This window comes from Heterocephalus glaber, unplaced genomic scaffold (genome assembly GCF_053883595.1).
Source record: "Heterocephalus glaber isolate CG9 unplaced genomic scaffold, H.glaber_assembly_v1.0 deba00001550, whole genome shotgun sequence".
Classification (NCBI taxonomy): domain Eukaryota; kingdom Metazoa; phylum Chordata; class Mammalia; order Rodentia; family Bathyergidae; genus Heterocephalus; species Heterocephalus glaber.
The window spans coordinates 3415737-3440146 of record NW_028258343.1 but is presented as its reverse complement, the minus strand read 5'-3'; the positions used below and the strand labels follow the sequence as shown (position 1 = coordinate 3440146).

The window sequence follows — 24410 nt, the reverse complement described above, 5'->3', positions numbered from 1 at the left end:
AACACAGGTTCCAGTGAGCACAGGTGCCTTGCTGTGGAGTCCAGCACTCAGGTCTGCTGCCACCTCAGCCAAAGTTGCTCTGCTACCCTCCACTGGTTCAGTGGAAGACAGCAAATGTTCAATGTCAGGTGAGTACTAAAGAGAATAAGCACTCTGGGAACCTACAGGAACTTGAGGTCACTGTAGGCTCAGGATCCAGGAGAATTTCATGAAGGCAAGAAGATAGGAACTGCAAATTAAAAGAGTTTACTAAGATTCTCTAAGCAGAGAGAAAAGAAAGATGATTCTAGACAAACAGGGTATGTGAGCAAATGACAGGAAGAGAATAAAAAGCTCAATGCCTTGGGGGAGAAAGTGGGTAGAGGAAAAGTTTCACATCAGTAAAAGAAACCATCAGAGAGAGTATGTGAGGGTGGACTGCAAGTATTTTCAGATGTCCTACAGTCTGCAGTGGGCGACCACCATCTGGCTGAATAGACTGGGTTAGAAGTCTCACACTGTGAATTTGTGCCTAGGCGTTTCATTCTTATCTGCTATATAATGCAGAAGAAATGGAAGTACAGTAAGTAGCATCTTTATCCCTGAGGGACACATTCCAGCATCTCCAGCGGATGCCAGAAACCATGGATAGTGCCAAGGCATCTATCTATCTATCTATGCTCTTCCATATCTCTATATATAATGTATGTAGACATATATGCCTATTAATTTATAAATTAGGGCAGTAAGCTATTAACATCAATAATAAAAGGGAACAACTAAATAATATAAGAAAGGTTATGTGAGTACGGTTTCTATCTCTTATATGTGACCTGTAAGTTGTATTTTTCCTGGTTACAGTGAAATTGAACATCTTTTCACTTGTTTACTGGTTGTCTTAGTCCATTCAAGCTACAAACAAAATATCACAGACTGGTTTATAAGCAACTGAAATTTGTTTCTCATAGTTCCAGGGGTTGAGAAGTTCAAAATAAAGGTACTGCCACATTTGGAGTCTGGGGAGGGCCCCTTCCTGCTTCATAGATGGGTGTATCCTCATGCGGTGGAAGGAGCAAGGAGGACTCTCACTCTGTCTCTCTCCCTCCCTCCCTCCACCTCACCCTCCCTCACTCCCTCCAAATGTTTCTTTATTTCTCATTGTACTGTAGTTATATTTTCAGGCTGTGGTTGACTGCAGTAACTGAAGCCATAGATAGTGAAACCCCAGAGAAGGACAGACTACTATAGTACACTCACTACTTCCAGCAATGAAACAGGAAGGCCAAGGATAACCAGTTGCAAAAGGAGTCTTTTGAACAAGTATCATTAATTAATCTAGTGGGACGTGGGAATCGGCATGCATTGATCTCCTTCTAATTGCCTACTCCTGTGCAGTACAGGGCCCTAACTTAGTGAACCTTCCTTGTATGCTATGAGGTAGAATTATTTCCCTCAGACTAGGAAGTTGAGAACACATTACACCCAAGACCGTCCTGGTAGGTCACAGAATGAAAGGTTGAATTTCGGGGTGCCCACCTCTCAAGTCCATCCTCTCTCCCTCTAAGTAAGGTTCCTGCACATGGCCACTTAGCACACATATCTGGTGAGGATTAACCAGAAATAGTTCTTTTGGAACCAGAAAGTAATATTTTGTCACCACATTTAGGCCAAGGTTGATAGAACCTGTATAATTGACATATACTTATTTCTCTGAGTGGGCTTATTTGTTTCACTTTAAATAGAAAAAACATTTATTTCTTTTGGCTATCATCAAAATAGTACTTTACAGTGCTTTTACTTTGTAGTACTTAATTTTAAGTGTAAATTTGGAAACTATATTATGAAATAGGTTGAGGATCTAGCAAAAGATCCAACTCCTCTAGAACTTGGAGGAATTGTAGAGACTAAACTGGACGTGGAGGAAGCAAGCAGTTTGAAAGGAGTTCCAAGAAAATCCAGAGGACTAAGTTCCCTTACCTCTTCTTCCACTATTGAAAACAAACTAGCTCATCGTGTCCTGTGGTTACCAAGCCATTCTGACCTGGGGAAATGTGCACCAACACAGGCCTTTGCAGAAGGTCGGTAGAAATAAACCATCAACTCATAGTCCTAAGAATGATGGAGCATGGGGTGGAAATGTTTTACCCTAGGAAAAAGATCTGAGGGTAGGGGTTAGAAAACCTGTTGCATCCTCTGCCAGGCCATTAGGTCTGGGTGCCTAGAGTCTGGGCAGCACGTTTTCTGCCCAGATTGACACATTTACTGAAGCACAAATAGTTAACTGGCGCAAAGCTTAAAAGCCACTGTTTTGTGCCCCTATCAATTCTCTCTGCTTTATGTCTTTTGCTGAACCTCTTAGATACAACAAGGGTGTTTACTTCGTAGCCATGGTGGAGGGTAGGGAGTTTATGGGGAGAGACGGATAAAATATTGCTTCTGGGGGTCCTCTGTCTGGGAGACACTTGTAGTAGCAATTACAGTCAGAGGTCTCCATTTATTTGGATCTGCATTACAGTCACTTTCAGAGACCCTGCCATTATAACTGTTAATACTCTTCCCTGGTTATCCTTGACCACCTGAGATGAATCTTAGAAATGACAATGAACTGGTAGCAAAAGGCAAAAGGCAAAAGAAAAGAGAGAAGAAATAAAATTGGGTCCAAAATGACTGACTCACTTTTCTTGGCTCTTGAACAACTGGATGACAGATAGAAATATCTCTGTTCTGGCCAGAAAAATATCATGGGGCAGCCCCCACCACCCTTTTTGTAGTTCTGGGGATTGGACCCAGTCCTTCATTCTGTTCTACATCCCCAGCGCTTTGTTATTTTTTATTTTGAGGCAAGGTCTCACTAAGTCCCCAAGTTGTCCAGGCTGAGCTTGAAATTTTGATCCTCCCGCTTCAGCCTCCCAGAGTGCTGGGATGACAGGTGTGCGCCACCACACTCAGCTCATTTCACCTTTCTGCCAGAGGAAAAAGCCAGTAACTAAAATAAAGACTGAGTAAATAAGTTGTCTCTCTTTGATAGAATCCTATAAGGAAGTAGCTTGAGTAAATTGTTCACTTTTACTGAAAATAAAAGGACAGGCAGATATCATCACACTATAAAAGTTACATGAAAACAAATTTTAAGTCATATTTGATAAGCACTAGTTTAGATCCTGTGCGTTTTGCAAAAGATATTTGCCCACTTGCAGGATTTCCCCATCCCTAGTGCGCTACAGTTTAATTGTGTAGCTAATGAAGAAGAGTGAAATAGAGCAGCCACAAACCCTTTCTATTATGGCTTTAAAACTTATTTTTATAATTTCCTTTTAAAAGGATGTCTTAAAATGTATTCCTTGGAGTAATGCTCAAGTGTTATAACAAAAAGATCCCCAAATACAGTGGTGTTTAAAATGTAGATGTTTATTTCTCTCTTAAACCCTTCTGCAGTGAGTGGTCCAGATGTATGGGACGGTCCTGCTCTGTACTCCACCCAGACACTCACAATCTTTCTCCACCCCCAGGTCAGCAGCATCGTGGTTGAAGCTGGGTTGCCGCCATGTCTGAGGTTAGCCAGGAAAAAACAGAGGGTGAGTGTGGGTGATGCAGACCAACGCTTCCAGCTGCGGGCCCAGAAATGGTACCAATCTCATCCTACCCAGGGGAACATGTTCTCATCCAACTGCAAGGAGCGTGGGATGCAGTCAGGTACCCAGGAATGGGGTGGGAGTGGGGGAGGCCAGCGGTCTGCACCATTTTGATGTAGGGGACAGAAAGCTGTCTTTTCGTCAGCCATCACTAGGTTCATGACTAAACGTACTATACCAAAAGACAGGTTAACAGGAGAAAAACTTGTATTTGATATGTTTTGCATGATATGAGAACATTCATAAGGAAATGAAAACCCAAAGAAACAGGCCGGTTTGCCTGTTTATGTTTTCATGCTAGTTTTAATAAAAAGTGCATACTCATGAAAAAAATATGACTGGAGGACAAAAAGAGTAGAATCTAACTACACTAAACTGGAGGAAATTGACCAAGTCCCGTTTGTTCAGATTCTTCCTGGTGTCTCCCTGTCTTCACCTCTTTTGCCTGAGGTATAAGCAAGACACCTTTAAAATGAGTCTTCTGATGTCCTTCACTGGAGAAGGCCAAGGGAAGGTAAGAGTGGTCTTCCAGCTCCTGCAGAAAACTTGAAAGGCCATGTGCCCTACACTGGGGTGAATACCCTGAGCCTATCATTGATGTTATGCAAATTCGTAATTCAACATGCATACTTTAAAAAACTTGGAAAGTTGCAAGTAAAGATCTCCAAGAAGTTGAGTAACTCATAGTTTAGTGGTAGAGCACATGCTTAGCATGCATAAGGCTCTAGATTCAGTCTCTAGCACGCACACACACACACACACACACGCATGCATGCAGACACAGAAGCTGTTGACAGTCCAGTTTCCTGTTGGCACTGGAGAAAAGGAAAAATTCCTCTAAACTTTGGAGTACTGATTAAAGTTTATGTTAACTCTTCATTTTGCCATATAACTTGTAGCTCAACCCAAGACCTAATAACACGAATTATAAGAATTCAGAAGAGTCATATCTGATATACTCCAGGCCCTGGCACTTTGCAGGTTGAAAGGGGCTCTCAGTCACAGTTCATTAGTATTAGTACAACAATAGTATAGGAATAGTATAGCAGAACGTATAACTTCTCCTTAGAAAATTTAAAAAAATGTTTTCAAAAATAATAGTCATTTTTACCTGGAAACAGGCTGCATTCAGCTAGGATCGTTCTAAGATCACCATGGTCCCCAGCCCAAGCCCTGTCTTGTGCCCACACTTCTCCGACCTGACCCCACGAGACAGTGAAGCTTTTCAGCCCTGGCTTATGCAAGGATGTAACCAACCCACACAAACCTAGTGTTCAGCTTCAACTGTGATGGCAAAAAACACGAGTTGTCACAGGGAAGTGAGATGGCTGCTCTCAGCAGGATTCACACGTTAACAGCCTGACTTCCCCTTAACAGTCAATTGTGGATTTCACCCCCTTATTTTGCTAACCTTTTCTTTTTGCCTTTTTATACTCTTTACTGATACAATCTGCACTAAGTATTGAGTTATCAATTTAGGTAAGAATTTAGATTGATTGAGACGGCTTCTTTCTACCAATATTAAAGGTGATAGCTGTATCCATTGTAGTGTAACATCAAGTAAAATTTCAGGACAGAAAACAAATTAAGCTGTACTATAGCTTCCAAAATCAAGTATTAGCACTGTGATTTCACCTAATTAAAATTACAGTATGCTTGATGAATTCCCATAACATTGGATTTCAGAACACTACTTGAGCAAAAAGCACTTGAAAGCTAAAGGTAAATCATTTAAGATTCTGAAGTCTTACCAGTCCCTCCACTGTCTTACTGTCATAGATGAGATCAACGAGACAGAAAGCCCCTGTAATCTTCATGTTCTCATACAAATAGGCACATTTACACTACGTATCGTTCACACAAATAAGTCAGTCTGTCTGTCTCTTTTTGTTGGATGATAAAGCCTAGGGCCTTGGGCACGTTAGGCCAGCAGTCTGCCACTGAGTGACAATCTCAGCCCCAGAAATAAAGTTTTCAAGCATGATTCAAACTTAGCATGATGAGAATAATCACTAAATAATAAATTATGCATCTGGTGATTTTAGAGTAACTTGAAATCTTCAGTCCTGTGAGTGAAATGCTGAGGATATAAGGTGAATACAGATTGCTTAGAAGTATATTAAACATGTTTGCTGTTAGAAAACTTCAAGCATTTCTAAATCGTAAAGAATTAAACTCACTGTAAATCAATACATGATAAAACTTGGGTATAGGAAGACGAGAACTGGAAACGCAGCAGTAAGAATAAATGTTAGAAGGGAACCAGCTTATGTGCCCACAAAAGTAATTTTTTTCTTTTCATTGTTGTTCCTTTTCTTTATTCTCATTTTGTGTAAATACTTTATCTAATTTTCCTCTCTGTGAAGCGACAGACTGGACTGTAACTTAAATCAATCAACTGGTCAAAAAGTAGTATCCAGGCCAAAATCCTTTGAAAGCATACCATATGCATTAATTCTCTAGCGCTCAATTCAGATCCCATTGGTTAAAAATTATGTTAGGGTATTGGTTCTCTGGGCTCCCTCGACTGTCAGAACCCATCCTCTGCCCTTGTAAATCTAAGCTGGTGTCTGGTTTTGTTTGGGAAGAGAAATAAATAATATAACAAAACACACACGAGGGAAATCCAACAAGACCATCGTTAATGTGCTAAATCATTTCTAATATCCCGCACCCTCCTCACTCCATGCCCGCAAATGCTTTGCATAGCAGTAAAGCTATCCTTCTCTACAGAGTCGGAGCAGAGGGAGGAACATTTGCATTTGACTTCTGCTGGTAAAAACGGAAACATCGACATGCTATTTGGCAAGTGGGCAGCAGCACAGAAGAGCAAAGCCTGGTTCTTTTGCCGATCTAGTTTTTACAGAGCCCCTCGGGAGGGCTCGGGAGGGTGTGACCATATTGCTCCCCGTGGTCGTCATATGGTTCGCCCACGCAGGCGCTGGATTGTTTTGTGGCTGTGAAATATTGGATGTTACCCCGAGAGCTGTGGAGCCAGTGGGTCCAGCAACTCTTGTTGAGACTGACAGTTACATTGTGTCGCTGAATAGGGAAACGGCAGAATCACAAACACAAACGGACCCAGACAGAATGTCCTGACCTTTCAGAAAAAGGCTGATTGGATATGGTGTGAGCTCCCCTTCATCTCCCTCCACAATCCATTACACCTTTCCCAGCCCACTTTCTTAGAGCAGGCGGCCCATAGATGCACTTCTCTTAGATTCTTTATGTGAAATTATTTATGGGGGGGAAAAAAAGAACCAGGAGTTACCTCCCCCCATATAATTTATTCCACATAGTTATTTTATAGTAACACGGTTCAAACATTAATAACAAACAGTGCTATCTTCATTAATCCAAGCATATTGGGATTTATGCATGTATTTAAAATTTTTTTTTAAATGAAGATAGATACCCAGATATGGGAACGGATGTGTAATCAATATTTTCAAACAAATGTCATTTTGATGACTTTAAACTCATAAGCTACTGTTTGCAACTAAAACTCACCATATTGCAAACTTCTTTGGGTCATTTGAATGTAAAATGCACAGATAGATAGAAATAGTTACTTTCTCCTTCCTCTTTATAGGGTTTTTATGGAATAAAGTTGTAAAATAACGGTTTTATGATAAAATTCATTGATGACTATGATATGATAATTCAAATGTGGAATATTTTTCATAAGTTTATGTTTCAAACTTAGTATCTTTCACTTTTCATATGAGACTATTAAAATCACTATTTAAAAGGCTGATGCTATTCATGTGTGAAGAATCTGGGACAGATCGTTAAATGCAGTGTTCCACACTCACACAAATGCCATCATGGTAAGTCAGTGCAAGGGCATAAAAGAACAACTGTAATTATTAACATAACATAAAATAAGAATTTAAACATATTTATTTCTGCAAATTACAGGTGGCTAATGAAGTGATATTTTGAGTGCCAGGGAAAACGTGAATTCCTATACCCAAATAAAATAACCAAGGTGCATATTTGTACTAAAAAAAAAAAAAGACTCCTCTTTATTTTACCGAAATATTTATTCCTTGTATTTCTTTTCTAATAAAAATTTTACCAAAAAAATAAAAATTTTACCTTAGAACAAATCTATAGACACTAGGAGCCTTTTTAAGGGTTCTCTTTCTTTTCTCTCTCTCTCTAGTTTAGGAACTCTAGGTCACCTTCCTGCCTAACAAAATATCCTCTATGAGCTAATAATTTTTATTTCAACAGTTTCTTGTGATATAAACACCACCACTAGGTTTGTGATAGTGATTTAAAATATATACATATAAGATTGTAACATAGTTGTGCTATATTTACCAGTGTATTTGTCTCATCAGATACAGGGATTTAACTGCCTCACATATTTTTAACTCTGAACTCCACAAGTCTGATGATTCTACTGGTATTTCTTGCATCTCTGTTATACAAGAGGAAAGCATCTTCTAAGTCAATTAGCATGCTAAAGAATGGGTTTGGTTTTGTGCTCCATTAAAGTCAACTAAATGGAGGCGCTGCATGTCTTTATTTCAAAAATAAAGCTGAACAATTAAATCCCATGTCTCTTTGCTCAGCTTTTGATCCCACACAAAGCGTTCCCACTTGCTGCTTTTGGATGTAATGTTAACAAAGTCAGTTAACATCAAGAGCCACAGTAACAGGCATGGCAGAATTCCTTGTTTTTGCTCGATCAGTCTGTGTTCAAACTATCAGTTTGATTTATTTGTCCACATTGACCCTTATTCACCACTTAATTATCCTCGTATCATGTTTCAAGAGGCTTCTGACACAAGGAGAAAGACAATTGCCAATGTTCTGTAAAACAACGGTTGACCTGATGGGCCCAGATGAAGACTGTAGGTCGAAGGTTGTTTGCTTTTGGAAGAAGCCACTTCTCTTGCCTGAGAGCTATGGCCAGGGCTACTCACTGTGGGTGCCCAGGGCTGTCCAGTCAAGCTGGTAATCAGCTCTGAGTGCTGCTGGCCATCACCACAGGATATTCTGGGTGTTTCGCCCAGGCAGCCTCTCCCCATCCCCTGATACATTGAGCTTATGTTAAAGTGGAGAAAAAACAAAACATTTGCACTTCCGTTTCAGCCATGTCCTTGTTCGTCTATGGCTACTTCTGTGAGCAGAAATATGCTTACTCCCTTTATGTGTGAACAGGAGTGGCTCAGAATCGCAGATGTGAAATGAGGAAGAAGATTATAAACATTGACCTACTCGGCTTTGTGGTGAATCTCCAAGCACCTGCTAACAAATGAGATGAATTACACTTTATTGGAAAGCAAACCAATGTCTGTCTTTTATATTTCGCTAGAAAATACATTTATAGCAATAGGTTGCACTTGAAATGAAGGCAATTCATTCAAAACTTTTGAAATTTGACGACTAAAAAACAGACAGTAAATATTAGCATTTGTAGAAAAATAAGCATATATACATATGAAAGTGTGATTTCCTGCAACAATTTGAAATTCTTTTTCTGACAAGTTGAGCCTATATTTTATTTGGCGTCATCACAGTATATAGAAATGATTGTTTGCAACACTCTTTCAACCTGTCATTATAATTTTTCAGACATTTTTTCTTTCTTGTTTGATACGTTTGTCCATCTTATTTAATTTTCCCCCAGTTACTGATATGTGACAGCATAATTGTTTTGCATATATTAAAAATGTTCACTGATAAAGAGTTTGAACCTAATATTAGAAAATCATTTAAAGCTTTTGTATATAGGGAAGGGAGGGGGTTTGAAGGGGGGATGGGATAAAATAAAATAAAATGTATTAAAAAACAAAAGAAAATCATTTAAGAATTCCTAATCTAACATGGTCCTATTTATTGCGGACTTCTATCCTTTGGTGATTTGGCCTTTCATTCTCTGTGATGAGTATATGATTACAAATGATATCACACAGAAACAATATCATAAAAATTGGATTAATTACAGGTGGTAACTTAAAATAAAAATATCAAATATTTCTAAAAGTTACTATCACTTTTATTGCTATAACTGTGACCAAAACAAAACCAAACAAAAAAACCAAAACCAAAACCAAAAAACTCTAGACAACATTTTTGGAAACTCCTGTAACCAGTATGAAAAGCACTGGTCAATAGTCTTGTACATCACGATCTCAAACCCTCATCTGCTCACTCGGAGGAGGTCTGGACTCAGAGCAGAGATGGGCTAGCAGCCAGTGGCCTGGTTTGGTGCAGAGGACCTATTAGAGGCCAACCGTGCAGTCCAGCGTGTCCTGTTCAACCTTGCTGTCATCTGTGTCTTTCCATGGTTTGAGGTGTAAATGCACAGTCCCCAGATCCCCCTGTAGGGTCCAGGGGGGTGCATGTCTGAGTAGCTGTAAGACAGGGCAGGCACGCTGTGAGCTGCAGCCCTGCACACCCAGCTTGGACAAGAGTGGATCCCTCTTTTTCAGTTCTTTATTTTCTACAACAAGGAGTCCCGTAGTTGAAGAATACATAGAGGCCTTCCACCTTGGGGATTATATATCTCTAGGAACAAAATATCTGGCTTCCATCTGTCCTCTAGATCAGTCAACTTCTTTCCGTGGCCCCATCTTTTGCAGCTGGAGAAGCCATGCCATATGCTCCTCTGGCTGCAGAGAGACTGAGGTCACCTAGGGGTCCCTGCCTTGTGGGCACACCAGTGGGAAGGTGCAGGTGTGTACATCTGGAAAGAGTTCCAAGATGAAATCCCGCTTCAAGAAGCCACAGAGCTTCTTTTTCTGCTCTGGCCTTGGCCTCCAAAAGCAAGAAATTTCTGTACTGTGTTCTAATAAAAATGATCAAAATGAAATTCTCTCTGAGGACAATGTAGCCATCTTTACATCTTTTTTGTTTATCTCACTCTTTTGCTCAGTGTTTCCTTCTACCTGAAATCTTTTTTCCCAATACTGCGGATTGAACTCAAGGCCTTCACACTGAGCTATATCCCTACCACGCATTTATTTATTTATTCTGAGACAAGTTCTCACTAAATCACTAAGTTGCCCGGGCTGGACTCAAACTTATGATCCTTTTGCTTCAGCCTTCCAGAATACTGAGATTATAAGTGCATTCCACCACTCCCAGCTTTACTCTAATTCTTACCTTTACTTATTTCCTTTAAAGTGAACTTTGTGTCAAAAGTCCATTTCAACAGTTCAAGGTACTGTAGGATTGTGCCATAGACTCACTTTTGCATGTGCCAGTGGGTAGCCACAGAACACAAATATAAAAGTATCCAGAGTTAAAAAAAAGTAATCATTGAATATAGAAAAACCAGCACATTTTAGCAGATATGCTTAACTAATTCTTGTCAGAGTAAATCTCCCAAAGAATTGATTTTATACTGATATGAACCCTACCAAGAAGAAGGAGCTGGACTCTGAATATAATTATAAATTCAGAGGGGTATTTTGGGTTATTATGGGGAGAGTTAAAACCTTCCTAGATCTCTGTTCCTAGATATGATGGAGTAAGTTTTTAACCACATACATGTTAGCCGTCCTGAAGACAAATGGATAGGCAATATGTGAGAACTTTGCTCGGCTTGGCCACTGTGAAAGTGCCTTTTGTTCCTTAAAAGCACAGCTGGCTCACCTGCTTACCACCTCCAAGCCCTGGAAAAAGTTACTCAGACTTTCAAAACCATGGTTTCTTCATATGGAAAATTGGGGGTATGTAGGGAGATAAACTAAGTTCAGCACTTACCTCATGCCTATCATGAAGAAAATGCCTTACAAATAGGTTTCCTTTCCATTCAGGTGCCTTTGCAAGTCTACATTTTGGGGCTCAGAACATAATACCGGAAAGTATGACACCTTGGCGTGCCAAATGCTTCAAACAGAAGGACTTTGGACCAGAAGCAACATCTCTCTGACCCTTTTCTCTCCGTTCTCATCCCCCTCTCTCTCTCCCCAAAGCAAGTCACAAACACTAGAATTTCCCTTTCCCAAGGCAGGTCATAGAAACTAGAATCCACTTTGCTAAAGCAAGCCATAAGACATAGAAAGGCCATTCTCTCTCTTCTCCTTTGTCCCTTGAAGCCCCTCACTCCCAAAGGGACCTGCCCACCCCCAGGATGGGGAGGAGATGCTACACAGAAAGAACCAGAAAAGTCTCAGCAGAAGGCTTTCCTGGGTTTCTTCCTCAATATATTATCATTAGATCAGACCAATCATATATCCGTGCTTGTCTACACTGTCCAATCATATGTCTACATGGCTATCTATGCTTCGTCCAACCAAAGCACAAAAATGGACTATTTTCCCTGTGTCTTTGAGTCTTCGTTTTTCTGGATTCACAGGTCACCTAAAACTCTGATTAAATAAATGTGGTTTTGTTTTCTCTTGTTAACCTGCTTTTTGCTAAAGGAGTGTCAGCTATGACCCTTATGATGGATGAGGAAAAGTAACACACTTTTCTGTAGCACATTTTTCTGCCCCTACAGACAACTCTTATGAACCAGGTGTGATCACCCTTTTAAGGATGAACGAATTTAGGCTCAGGGAGAATAATCAGAATGCAAACATTAGTCTGTTGGATTCTCTAGCCTAAGCCCTTTATCTTGCCCCATTCACTCCTAGTTCCTACCCCTAGGTAACCACCATAAGGTAAAAATTTAGTTGCAACACATACATATTTATAAGGAAGCATGTTACAGGTTGAAGAGGGAAGAGCAGAAAAGTTGAAAAATAATGGAAATATATAGCTGGTGACCATATATCCTACATTTGAGTTCAAAAGCCATGGAAAATGACAAAGTTCTGACTGAAGATGTTGGAAGAGAAGCAATAGGATACATGGATTATTGGTTTAAGATAACTGCTCTGTCAGGAAGAAGGAATTTAGTCCCTCAGAAGGGACTGGGAAATGTTTGGAGACATTTTTTATTGTTAGAATGGGGGAAAGCATGTTCATAGTATCTGGTGAGAGAAGGCAGGGGTGCTGCTAAATATCTTACCATGCACAAAATAGCCCCTTACCACAAAAAGCAAGCCACTCAAGGTGTCAACAAATTTTAAATGAAAAATTCAATGAGAAAAATAGTCTTCTTCATTTACAGCTAAATGGATGCACATTGAGGTGATACTCTTAAGTGAAATAAATAGGACAGACATATGTAAATAGCAAATAGATTCCCTGGTGTGAGAAACTGAAAGTTAAATAAGGATCAAAAGGTATAATAGATAAAGTGAAATAGGAAGAAAAAGTCCAAAGGGGAAGGGGAAGTGGAGGGGTAGGGGAAAGGAAAGAAGGGAATGGAATTAATATGAAAAAAGAAAAAAATGGAAACAAAGTTTTGTAAATAGGGAGAGATGGAGGGATTGAAGGGAGAGCAGGAGAATGGGGAAAAAATACGAACCAAGAGAGATTATGTAAAGGTACAAATTTCCAATGATGAATGCCATTATATTGTATGCTTAAAATATACCAATAAAATTAATTTCAAAGAAGAAAACTAGTTTTCTTTCATTGCATTATTTCCTTTCCAATAATGGTCTTCAAATATGCTTGCAGTAATGTCAGGTGGAAGTTTACTTAGTACATTAGTTCCCAATTATGAGATGATTACAAAGGTTCTGGGTTGAGAAAATTAAATGTTTAAAAGCATGTGATATCGCTAATACTGAAATGAAGATTTCCTTGAAATAACTGATATGAAAAGTATTTGTAAGTTTTAAATCACAGAAGGTACTACAAAATGTTCAATTTTTTTTACTTCAAAATGTTACAGTAGTAACATTTTCTAATGATATTTTCCCCTTTTCAGCTAGCTAAGTGTGAATTCTTTAACTTACATTTTTGCATTCTTGGGATTTGGAATAAACAGCATCTAAAAGAGATCATTCAGTGCAGAAAGCAATGCGAGAAAAGTAAAGATTCAAGTTTATGATATTTCTAACCTTGTGCTTCACATAAGTCTTCCATATTTTGCTGAAATTAGCTTCTTTCCCGTAAAACAGACCCTGAATCCAAATAAGATGCCACAAGAATACTCTGTAAAGAACAAAAAGTAGGCTCAATATGTTGCTTAATCATGTGTCAAAAAATAAATGAGCATTAAAAGAACACTTGTTAATGAACTCCACAGTACAAACACCACTACCCAGCTCATTGAAAACCAGCTACTTTTAGAGGAAAAAAAGATAAAGATGCTGCACTTTCTTATCTTGCTGAGTCTTTCTACTACAAAAGAGCACTGAGAGAGTGTTCGGTAGAGTCTGTGAGCCTTACTCTGAAGTTCAGTATTGCATCGTGAAGTCTGATTCTCTGTCTGACAGCAGATGGGCTTCAGCCTTTCCAGAATCTGGTAAAGAAAATCAAGTGGTGTTTTCCATGCAGTGATTCCTATAAGCAGAATTTTAAATACACTTTTAATAAAAACACATTTAAGACTTTATGGTTGGTGAGGATAGATGAAGAACCATTAATTTTTTCTTATTATGGAAAATTTATGACCACGTATTCAGGGTATATCAAAGAGTTTGCCGAGGCACACCCATAAAGCATTCACCTACTGGGTAATGTTAAAACGGGGCAAGATAAAAGTAAAGTTGGTTCATTTCTTCCCATCACAACAAAAAGGTTGATAAAGAACATAGTTGATATCAAACAGAGCGCCCTGCTGGCTGCAGTTACCTGGGAGCTTGGAGCCTGTAGTTTGAATAATGTCCCGCCTACAATGGGAATGACAGCAGAAGTGTGGAGAGAAGGATGAGGATTCCTGCCAGCTGCGCTTTTAGAGATCAGACTCATTCCTTATTCTCCAGCAGAATCGGTAACAGTGTGCAAATAGATAGTCACGGATCTTCTGATGTGGCTTCTTTGGTGCTGGGAATTACATAACGGCTCACCTAGCAGAGACAAGCTGCCTTAATCAAACAACACTCCAGAATTATGTAAGTTTGCAAAAGAATTGGCAAAGGAGAGTTTTCCATAACTTCTCTTGAAAATAGATGTCTCCATATGAGATTCCCAAAGAAATAAGACTTAGGCATTTGCCTATTTGATCGCGAAAAACACAAAATCTGTAGTATTAATAGACTTTATACATATGTATGTTATATTTTTAAGAAATACAAATATTGCCTCAATTTGGGAAAGTATTTTGCCAAAGACATAAAATTTTAATGTAAAAATCTCCATACTAGAGATCAGAAAGATTTTTTTCTAAAATGAATGTCTATATCACTGTCAAAAAGATCTCCATTCATCCTCAGGTATTTAACTATCACTTATTTGATTTTTAAACGTATCAATAAGAAGACTTGGACCTAACACATTTTATAAATGCATACATTATTTTCTAACTATTCAAATAAAATTATAATGGTTGTCATTTTAATTTTTGAAATCCATATATGTGTTTGTCTTAGCAACCGTATTTCAGAACGTCTTAGGGGGAAACACTGTAACTGGTGGTGAGTTAGCCTTTATTTTAAAAGCAGGTGGAGACAAAATTCGGACCTGCTGGGGAGTGAGCCGAGGAAACAGTTCTCATTGACCACCAGAGGGCAGCCTAATCAAATAGTTGTGAGTTGGGACGGGGAGAAAGGCCAGGGAGAGAAATTCGCAATGGTTACCAGCACCTGTTGAGCACTTCGAAGCGTCATACTGTTTTCTAACTTTTTCAGTCAAAACCCAGAATCATGACAGCAAAAATTTTCTCCAATTCGAAAAATAGTGGAAGAAATACCAAAGCAGAAATAAGTACTTAGCTATGTGACCCACACTGTACTCTATTAAAGCATAGCAGCCCTGTGATGTGCACATTGCTCTTAATTCCAGTCTTACAAATTAGGAAACTGAGGCACAGAGAGTTTATCACTTGCTGATAACACAGCCATCAGGTGGTGGAGCTGAGATTCCGACTAAAGCACTGTCTCCAATGTCCAAGCTAAGACTTCTCTAATAAAATTGAGACTTCCTGATCGACAATTTTCCCTTACTGGGTCATGGAGCTTCTAAGACTAACTGCAAACAAAATGGTCATTTATTGCTCTCACTCCATCTTCTTGGAGATACAATGGGATTTTTTCTTCTTACTTTTCATAGTGCTAATCTATCTGTGCCTTTTAAAAATGCATTTGTATACCCTTGAAATTGACACTATTACAAACATATAGATATCATATTAAGATTTGTCAAAGAGAATGATGTCTATTTTAGGTTTTGACTTTTCAAAAAGTTGAAACCTAAATGGACATGAAAATAAAAACTAAAGACTCAGTTGGTGGTTTATAAATTGGTTTAAACCGGTAGCCCATGTATGAGGAAACTACAAAAGAATATATATTAATATCCTCATCATGATATTGAAAAAAGACCAAAGAATTACTGATTCTAAGTTAAATATGAAAAGTTCAAATTAAATTAATGAAGAATATCAAATCTAAACAATTTTTAAAATAGAGTTACAACCTTTAGAGAAGTGGAAAATTAATATGAAACAAATCTGAACTATCAGTTGAATAATCAAGTTATTCATTCATTTGGCAAGAACTGAGAGTTAGAGGCTGAATCAGTGATCTTTTCATAAAGTGAAGTCTTGAAAGAACAGTAGTATTTTCTTAGAAGACACAAAGAAGGGAGAAAGTGTTCTAAAAGAAAATAAAAGCCATATCCAAAGGTGTGAATGAGCAGAATGTGTTTAAAGAATAGCAAAAGCCATAATTATCTAGCTCTGGTCTATGAAGGGAGGTTAGCAAGAGGGGCCTGAAAATATAGAGGATGTGGGGAAGAAAAATATCTTTCCTCCTACCCATAAGTGTTAGTCAGTTTTTCACCACTGTGACCAAATACCTTAAAAAGAAAAACAAAAACTTTGAGGAGAAAAGATTTATTTGCATCCCAGTTTCAGAGGTGTCAGTCCATGGTCAGCCAGTTCCATTGCTTTAGCCCTGTAGCAAAGCAGAAACATCATGGTGGAAGGGCATGGCAGAGGAAAGCTGCTCACGTTATGGCAGCCAGGAAGCAGAGAAAAGAGAACGAACCACAGAGGAAAGGGCCAGTGGCAATACATCCTTCAAGGCATGCTTCCAGTGACCTTCTTCCTCCAACTGGGCCCCACTTCCTGTTTCTGTCACCTCCCAACAACGCTGTCACATTATGGTCTCATCAATGGAATGACCCACTTAATGAAGTTAGAACCATCATGATCCAATATTTTCCCCTAAAGACCATCAACACAAAGCCTTTTGAAGAACATACATAATTCCAACCATGACACTTTGTTAGGTTCCTGGCTGAGAGCCATATACAACAGATAAGTGAACAAAAGAAAGCATACAAAGTTATTCAGTGTAAGTTTTACTTGACTCAGGAGCTTTCATAAGAAAATGAATGTCTGAAGAAACAATTAAGCCTGAGTGTTTTTTGTAGTAGGTTTGATGCAGAACAAACAGTTGTGCAAACACATTACTAGAAGAAAAAAGCACATGATTGAATAGTAATAAATGGGATATTTATCCAGGCTGATTTGTTCTGACTCTTCTTTGTGACTCTTCCTCTTCAGAAACAAGGATGTTCCTTTCCTCCAAGTGTACAGAAGGTATCTAACAAATGAGGGTTTCACAGCCTGCTCCACAGAAAGACTTTGTGTCCTGGTTCAGGGCAGAAGGACAGAGCTGGGAGAGTTGAGGGCGACTTTTCTGCTTTTGCTTTGCTTTTGGTTTTCTCAAATTCCTTCAGTTTAAAAATATTCAATATGTCAATGTGTCATATTTTGGAGTAGTGTGTCCTGAACCCCATCAGGAGCTATGGAGTCTGAAGGGCAGAAATATAAAACATAGTAGTAAGGCACTTGATCTTGATCTTTTAGAAAACTGAGAAAGCACAGATTAAACACCATTGCCAAACTAAAGTGCATTTTTGGTGCATAAGTAAAAGATCAACCTTGGACACGTTATTAAACATTCATTTGAAGGATTGACTCATGAGTTCCTTTACGTTCACTGATGCTGCCAGACTGGGAAAGCAGGCTAATGTTTTTTAATACCTTAATGAACTGGAGAAGCAATAATTAGAAAGAAATAAGTGAACATAAGTGGAAGTAAGGACACATAAAGAATAGCTAATTAAGATAGTGTCCCCAGAATATGCACAAGATGGGATTTAGAGGATGACACCTATTTTCCAATTAAGGCCTATCAATCTCAGAGCAACAGGATGACTGAACATCGACATGTGCCCCTCCCAGACTTTGAGTGCCCACCATTTCCAAGTTACTGAGGCAGACACTAGCAAATCAAAGATGGAAGAGAGATGATTCCTGCCATCAAGAAGTTTGCAGTCTGTACAGGAACCTGGTTGAGATGGACAATAAACAAATTATTGCACTACAGTCCAGACCTTCTAATGAAGAACTCTTTGTCCATGCCTGTGACATTAGAGAAATAACAAGGTGATCATTCAGAAGGATGTTCGAGGTTGCTCCCCATAATTCTCAAGAATAAGAATGCTTTTCTTTTTCTTTTGTCTTTGAGAAAATTCTATATATCCTTAAGACTCACTTAAAGAAGATCACTTAATGCTTCTCTCAGTCCAGATCCCAGTAAATGCCTAATAGATGAATAAGTGAATTAATGAGTGAATGATGGAATGTTTGTTTGACAGTTCAGGTCACATCTATTTTTCATGATAAAATATAAGAAAAATTTCTTCCTTGCAAAGAAAGTCTTATATCTCTTCTCCCCATGCCTCCAATAGAAATTAACTATGTGCTCTTGTTTTACACATACTAAGATTTCTTTAGAAATTTCCTTCAAAGAAAACTAAATGCCCATATAGCAAAAAGGAATGAGAAAGAAAGATGGAAAGTGTACTGGATAAGAACATTTAAAAACTAGTTTTTATATTCACTTGGCCACCATGGAACTGTATGACTTTACACAATTTGTACTTCCTGAGTTTAATATTTTCTCTCACATTTCAGTTAGTAAAACCATACTCAACATCTTCCCATGGGGTATGGTAGAGGAAAAAGAAGAATGGAAAAATCAGTTAATAATGATAAGAAGAATTAAAAGGAACCAACAAGTTCTCAGCCATTTATTACACATAAAGCTTTAGTGTGCTTAATGGCACAATATTATTTTATTTCCAAAATTTTTCTAAGATGCATTGTTCTTCTACTGTAGATGGAGAGTCTGAGATCCAAAGCAATCACATTATTTCCAAAGTGGCAAAGCCAATCAATGGTGGAGCAGAGTTTTGCCATATTTATACTGAGACATATTAATGTATGAATAAAATACAAAATCTCTAACTGCAATCTGCTCATAATTTGGAAAGTCGCTGAGAATGTTCCCAATTTAGAATGGTTTGATTTGCAATTTTTCAACTTTATGATAGTGCAAAAGCACAAATTCAGTAGGAACTATACTTTGAATTTTGAATTTAGATCTCTTCCTGAGACAGTAGTATGTAGCACCATCCTGTTTTGCAATACTGGGCTGCAGCTCCTGGTTAGCCCCTCGGTCACAAAGGGAGATGATTGTTACTGTACTGTGTATTGGAGTCAGTAACTGTTAAGGGATATTCATTTATTTTAACATAGAATTTCTGTTAGATAATTTTGCCCAAATGTAGGCTAATGTAAGTGTCATGAGGAGATTTAAGGTAAGCTAAGCTAAGGCAAAGGTTAAGTCAAGCCAAGCTCAGGCAAGCCTGGCCCAGGCCAGCTACGCTTGGAGTTGTCCTGAGGTCTTCCTGTAACATGATCAAAAAATAAGTGTTTATTTTGCCAAACAACTAAGATTTAGGGACTGTTTACTGACACAATAATTGCTGAATAATCAATCAGTAAAATGTGATAGTCCAGGTGAGGAATGATTATGGCATGAGTTAGAGTAGTGGCACTGAGGTTAGGAAACTTGAGGACTATTTAAGAAATAAAATCAAGGAGATCTTGGTAATAAGAGATAAAAATGAAAAACTATAGAGTGAGCCATGATCTACATATTTGTGTCTCCAAAAACGGAAATGCAAAGATATATTCAAAAATTGAAAGTTTTGGATTCTTTAGAAGATGCAAAGGAAATAATGGAGAATAAGATTACACTTTACAATGTTTTAATACACATGTGTCATAATTATTAAAGTAACTATCATCCATCTTTATTAAGCATATAACAAGTGGAAATAAGCTTAATTTGCATGAAAAGAGGTTATTACACTCAAGAATGACACTTCTGATTGGAAAGGCTGTTAAATATTAGAATGCATTATCCATGGTATTCAAGGAATTTTCTTTTACAGAATATATTTAGTTCCAGATTAGACATGGAATTTCAAAATTAATTGTGAGAGAAGATCTTTTCTAGCAGTGTGATTTTGTACTATTCTTTCCTATTCTTTAATGACTTTGATCAGGTTTATTTTATTTTTCTGGGCCTTCATTTCACCATCTATAAAATTAGGCAAAGGAACTAGACAATTTTAAAAAATGCCTCACCTTTTAATAACATAACCAACTAGTACCACAATACATAGGAGGATAAACTTACGGACTGGGTCATGAAAGGGGCTCTGGACCATGGAAAAGATGACAGTATATGGCCCTTTTATGGATCAATATTGAAATGACTGTAGTTAGAAGACACACTTTTTAAAGGACAGATATATTCCCTTTCTTACAAGAGAAGAATAAGTTAAAATTATTTTTATGTAATTAAAATGTACCAAATATAACCATTGCAATAACCAAATGTAATTTCTTGTAATATTTTTTCTATGAATATAAATTCCATATACTTAATGCTTCAATCTTTGTTCCACTTGCCAATTGAATTAAATTGCTAATGGAATTAAACTTCACAGTTTGATCTAAGTTGCCACACTTTGCCTAGAGTATAAGGAATATCCACATGTGATTTTTAGACCTACCCCAGAATAAAAATAAAATCTAACACTCATAGTTCTTGGGTTTTACAATGAAGCTGCTTTTACAGCTAAATGAACCCTAAACAATTAGATGAAATACAATTTAAAATCAGTAAATAAGATTTTGCTTACAAAATATTTGGTAACTGATAAATCTTTAAAAAAATAAAATACTACTGTCACACCAGGCCTGTTGTGGAGCATTCATAAATGCAGGAGGTTCTAAGTTTGATTACAAAATAATGAAAATCATAGCTTACCCATTAGTTAATAACATTTACTGAGCAGAGAGTTCTGTAAATTCAGACACTATACAGAAGGAAAAGAAATTGACATCAGAAAAAAGACTGCCATGTGAGACCCAGAGAGGAAGTTAAACTACAAAACGAGAAAGACAAAAAAAAAAGGTTACTAATCATAAGGTTCCTCAAATCCTAAAAATAAATAGGAACATGCTGACTCTTAATCTACCAGCTAAAGATAAAGCAATAGATAGTCCAAAATACAGAAGGAGCTGGACAAAAGACTTGTAAACATGAATGTTGAAACAATTACTTAAACTATCAGCCTGACATTCTTTATGCCTGCATGATCAATGAATGATTTTACACAGAATTTTTGCTAGGTTCAGAATTAGCAGGGAATAATCTTCCTGCACTAAAAGATGGCCAGTATATAACTTTGCACATAGGAGGCATGTGGAATGTGTTGGAATGTGTTGATTATTAGAGTTAAATGCTCTCAACTCTGTAAAGGAAAAATAACTGTTGTTCCATCTGTTTAGCCAACTCATCCTGCAGGGAATAAAGTAATTTTATATACAGCAGATGTTATAGGGATAATTATTTGTCAGCAAGTTTAACATTTTTAATGGAGAGGGGAATTAAATAATGATTATTTCAGATTTTATTATCAGTTTACTAATAATACTATCTTATTGTGCATATATGTTCCAGGTATCATTCTAAGCATGCTTATATGTGTGTATACATTTATTTAATTCTTACAAAACCCCACGAGTTGGGTACTATTATTGTTTCTATCTTACAGATGAGGAAACTGAGGCATAAAAAGTGGAGTAACTTACTTAAGATCACACATCAGTAAGTGATAGAATCAGAATTCAAAAACAGGCAGTTTAGTGTCATTATCTGTGCTCTTAACCAAAATGTCATGAGGTCCCATCAATAAACTCATGTCTATATGATCCTAGTCTCTCTCATAAGACTAAAATCTCCTTTCTCCAAGACAAAGTGTACCAACTCAAGCCGTATCTCATATATTTCAATGTTACACATTCTCATTAGTATAGTCATCCTCCAATATCTGTGGAGGGTCGGTCCCAGGAAACACCCCACCTCTGCTAGGAAGCCAAAATTCATATATGCTCAATTCATTTATATAAAATGTCATAATATTTGCATTTAACCTACGCATATCCTCCTATATTCTTTAAATCATCTCTAGATTACTCATAATACCTATCACAATGCAAATGCTATGTAAACAGTTGTTACATTATGTTGTTTAGGGAATAATAGCAAGAATAAAAGTCAGTATGTACTTAGCACAGATGCAGATTTGTAAAATATTTTTGATCTGCAGTTAATTGAATCCATGAATGTGGAACCCAAAGGCATGGAGGGCCCACTCTATGTTTAAAATGGTGATTGATGTTAAAGGAAAATCTGCTTTTAACAGATCTCAAATTCAAGCTCAATTCACTCTATCCTTTTGCCTTAGAATATGAAATAAACAGATTTACATATACATTAATAATCATCTTGTCTGTTGGGTCATCCAAACCTAGAAATGGAGTAGAAGAAAATGGAGTACCCCCCCCCAAAATTTAATTAGACCTTACATTTATGTCTGTATGTTTTTTCAACTTTTATATACCATAGATAAAATTATAGTCCCATGTGTAATCATTTCCATTGGCATTGATTCTGAGTGATTTCACTGATGGAAACTCACTAGGTTGTGATCAGTAGAGACCAAGCAGGGAGGGAACCATTAGCTCCATTACACCTGGATAATGTCTGATTCCAGATGTGCTGTCCATGTACACTGGTGATGCTCCCACTGCAGTTTGGACCCCTCTCCCAAAGTCTTGGTTGTCAAGCATTGTGAAAGATCTGAGATTTTTCTATTACGTACAAACCAACAATTAAGCACACAGTCTACTCCATGAATGATGGTAAAAGACACAAGACTCCAGGATAGAGACAAAGGACTTCATTACTCCCAGGACTACAGGAACCACGAATTTGCATGTTCACATCAATCCTTCATTCCTTGTGGCCCCTGGACTAAGGAAAGTGAGCCTGGGTGGGTCCGCACATAGAATGTGTTAGTGTCATAGCCAAGGAATCTCAAGGTTAGGGAACCCTATTTTTTTAAATGTGCTATATGGAAACTTGCCCAAACTTTGTTGCACAGAGGGCAGAGGAGAGGGAGATTATTACCCTGGACAGCAGACGAACCTTCCTTTTTCTCTGAAGAGAATGATTATCTCAGTCTTCCAAGGCTTTGCTCTACAGACATCATGAAAAGGCAGTTCAGAAGAACATGAATTGTCAGTATCTCTGCTCACAAGACACAAGAGATGAGAGACCTGTGGGAACTATATTTCAACATATCTTTAATGCCAGAGCCACATGACTACAGCCAGTTGTCTACGAAATGGCTCTACTAAATCAAGGGCCAAGAAATCTAAGCACTATCCAAAAATTAAGGCCTGTTTTAATGTTGTGGTTTAAACATGAAATGTCTCCTTGCAAAAAAAGGCTCCTGTGTTCACAGGTGGAGCTTTAGGAAGGCAACTGGTTCATGGGCATACTAACCCCACCAATGGACAATATATTGATGAATTTAAAGCTTAATAGGTTATTAGGAAGTGGGGGCCAGTTGGAAGAGATGGTTCACTAGAGCATTGCCTTTGAAGGGTGTATCTCTTGCTCTCTCTGGCTCTCTTTCCCTGCTTTCTGCCTCCAGATACCTTGAGGTGAGCAGCTTTCTTCTGCCATGTTGTTTCTGACTTGCAGTCACCCAACCAAGGACTGAAACCTCTGAAACCATGAGCCAAAATAGTTGTTCACTTTGAACTTATGTATATCAGATATTTTAGTCACAATGTGAAACATCAAATACAAGTCCTAACCATGATCCTCTAAAGCATAGAGACTTGGAAAGGATATAAATGTACTACTTTTTTCTCCAACATTGACCAGCCACTGAAAGTAAAAGTAGATTCTTGTTTCAACAATTCAGAACAGAAAAGATATCTCAGGTGTGGAGAGTAAGAAGGTTTCACCTACTTTTTTTTTTTTTTGCAGTCCCACTACTAACCAGCGTGCATGCATATTACAATGGTTTCTGATTAATCTTTTTAGTTTGGGTGTTTGGAAATTCATAAAGTTAGCAAAATCTCTAGATTGTCTTACTTCTGTTCTCATCATTCTTCATGTCCTTAATGTGCTCACTTATTCCACAATCTTGTACCCACACCATATGACTCACCCACAATGGCTAAAAAGCTTCCACTGCCAGTCCAGCACTACCCTTCCTCCTTTACCCAATTGCTTCAGTCAGGCAGCTGTCATTTCCTCTAAGAAGGCTTTTCTATTCATTTCTTGCTACTAAAAGAGGTGCTATTCATGTGCTTTTCCATAACACCCCTGTACAAACCACTATTCCTGCCCTCACTTCTTGCAGGATTATTACTAGTTTATGTAGCAGTCATTCTGCTTCAATTTTGAGTGACTACAAACCAGAGAGTTTGTCTTGTTATGATTTATTTTTATCATAATCCCTGTTAAAAGATGAACATTAGGCTCATTAAAATTTTAAAGTGTTCATCTACTGTGGTAGCTGCTCATCACAGGAGATTAATGCTGG

At 37.9% G+C, this 24410-nt stretch overlaps 1 long non-coding RNA gene across 1 annotated transcript in view; it reads right to left on the bottom strand.

Annotated features, from left to right (window-relative positions):
• LOC147824206 (uncharacterized) overlaps positions 1 to 24410 on the bottom strand; it is a 45538-nt gene that overhangs the window by 2931 nt on the left and 18197 nt on the right. The window contains exons 2-4 of the long non-coding RNA XR_015442484.1: positions 14268 to 14482; positions 13863 to 13976; positions 13532 to 13625 (exon numbers count right to left, since the gene is read on the bottom strand). This is a non-coding gene — a long non-coding RNA (uncharacterized LOC147824206). The remainder of the gene's footprint in view (positions 1 to 13531; positions 13626 to 13862; positions 13977 to 14267; positions 14483 to 24410) is intronic.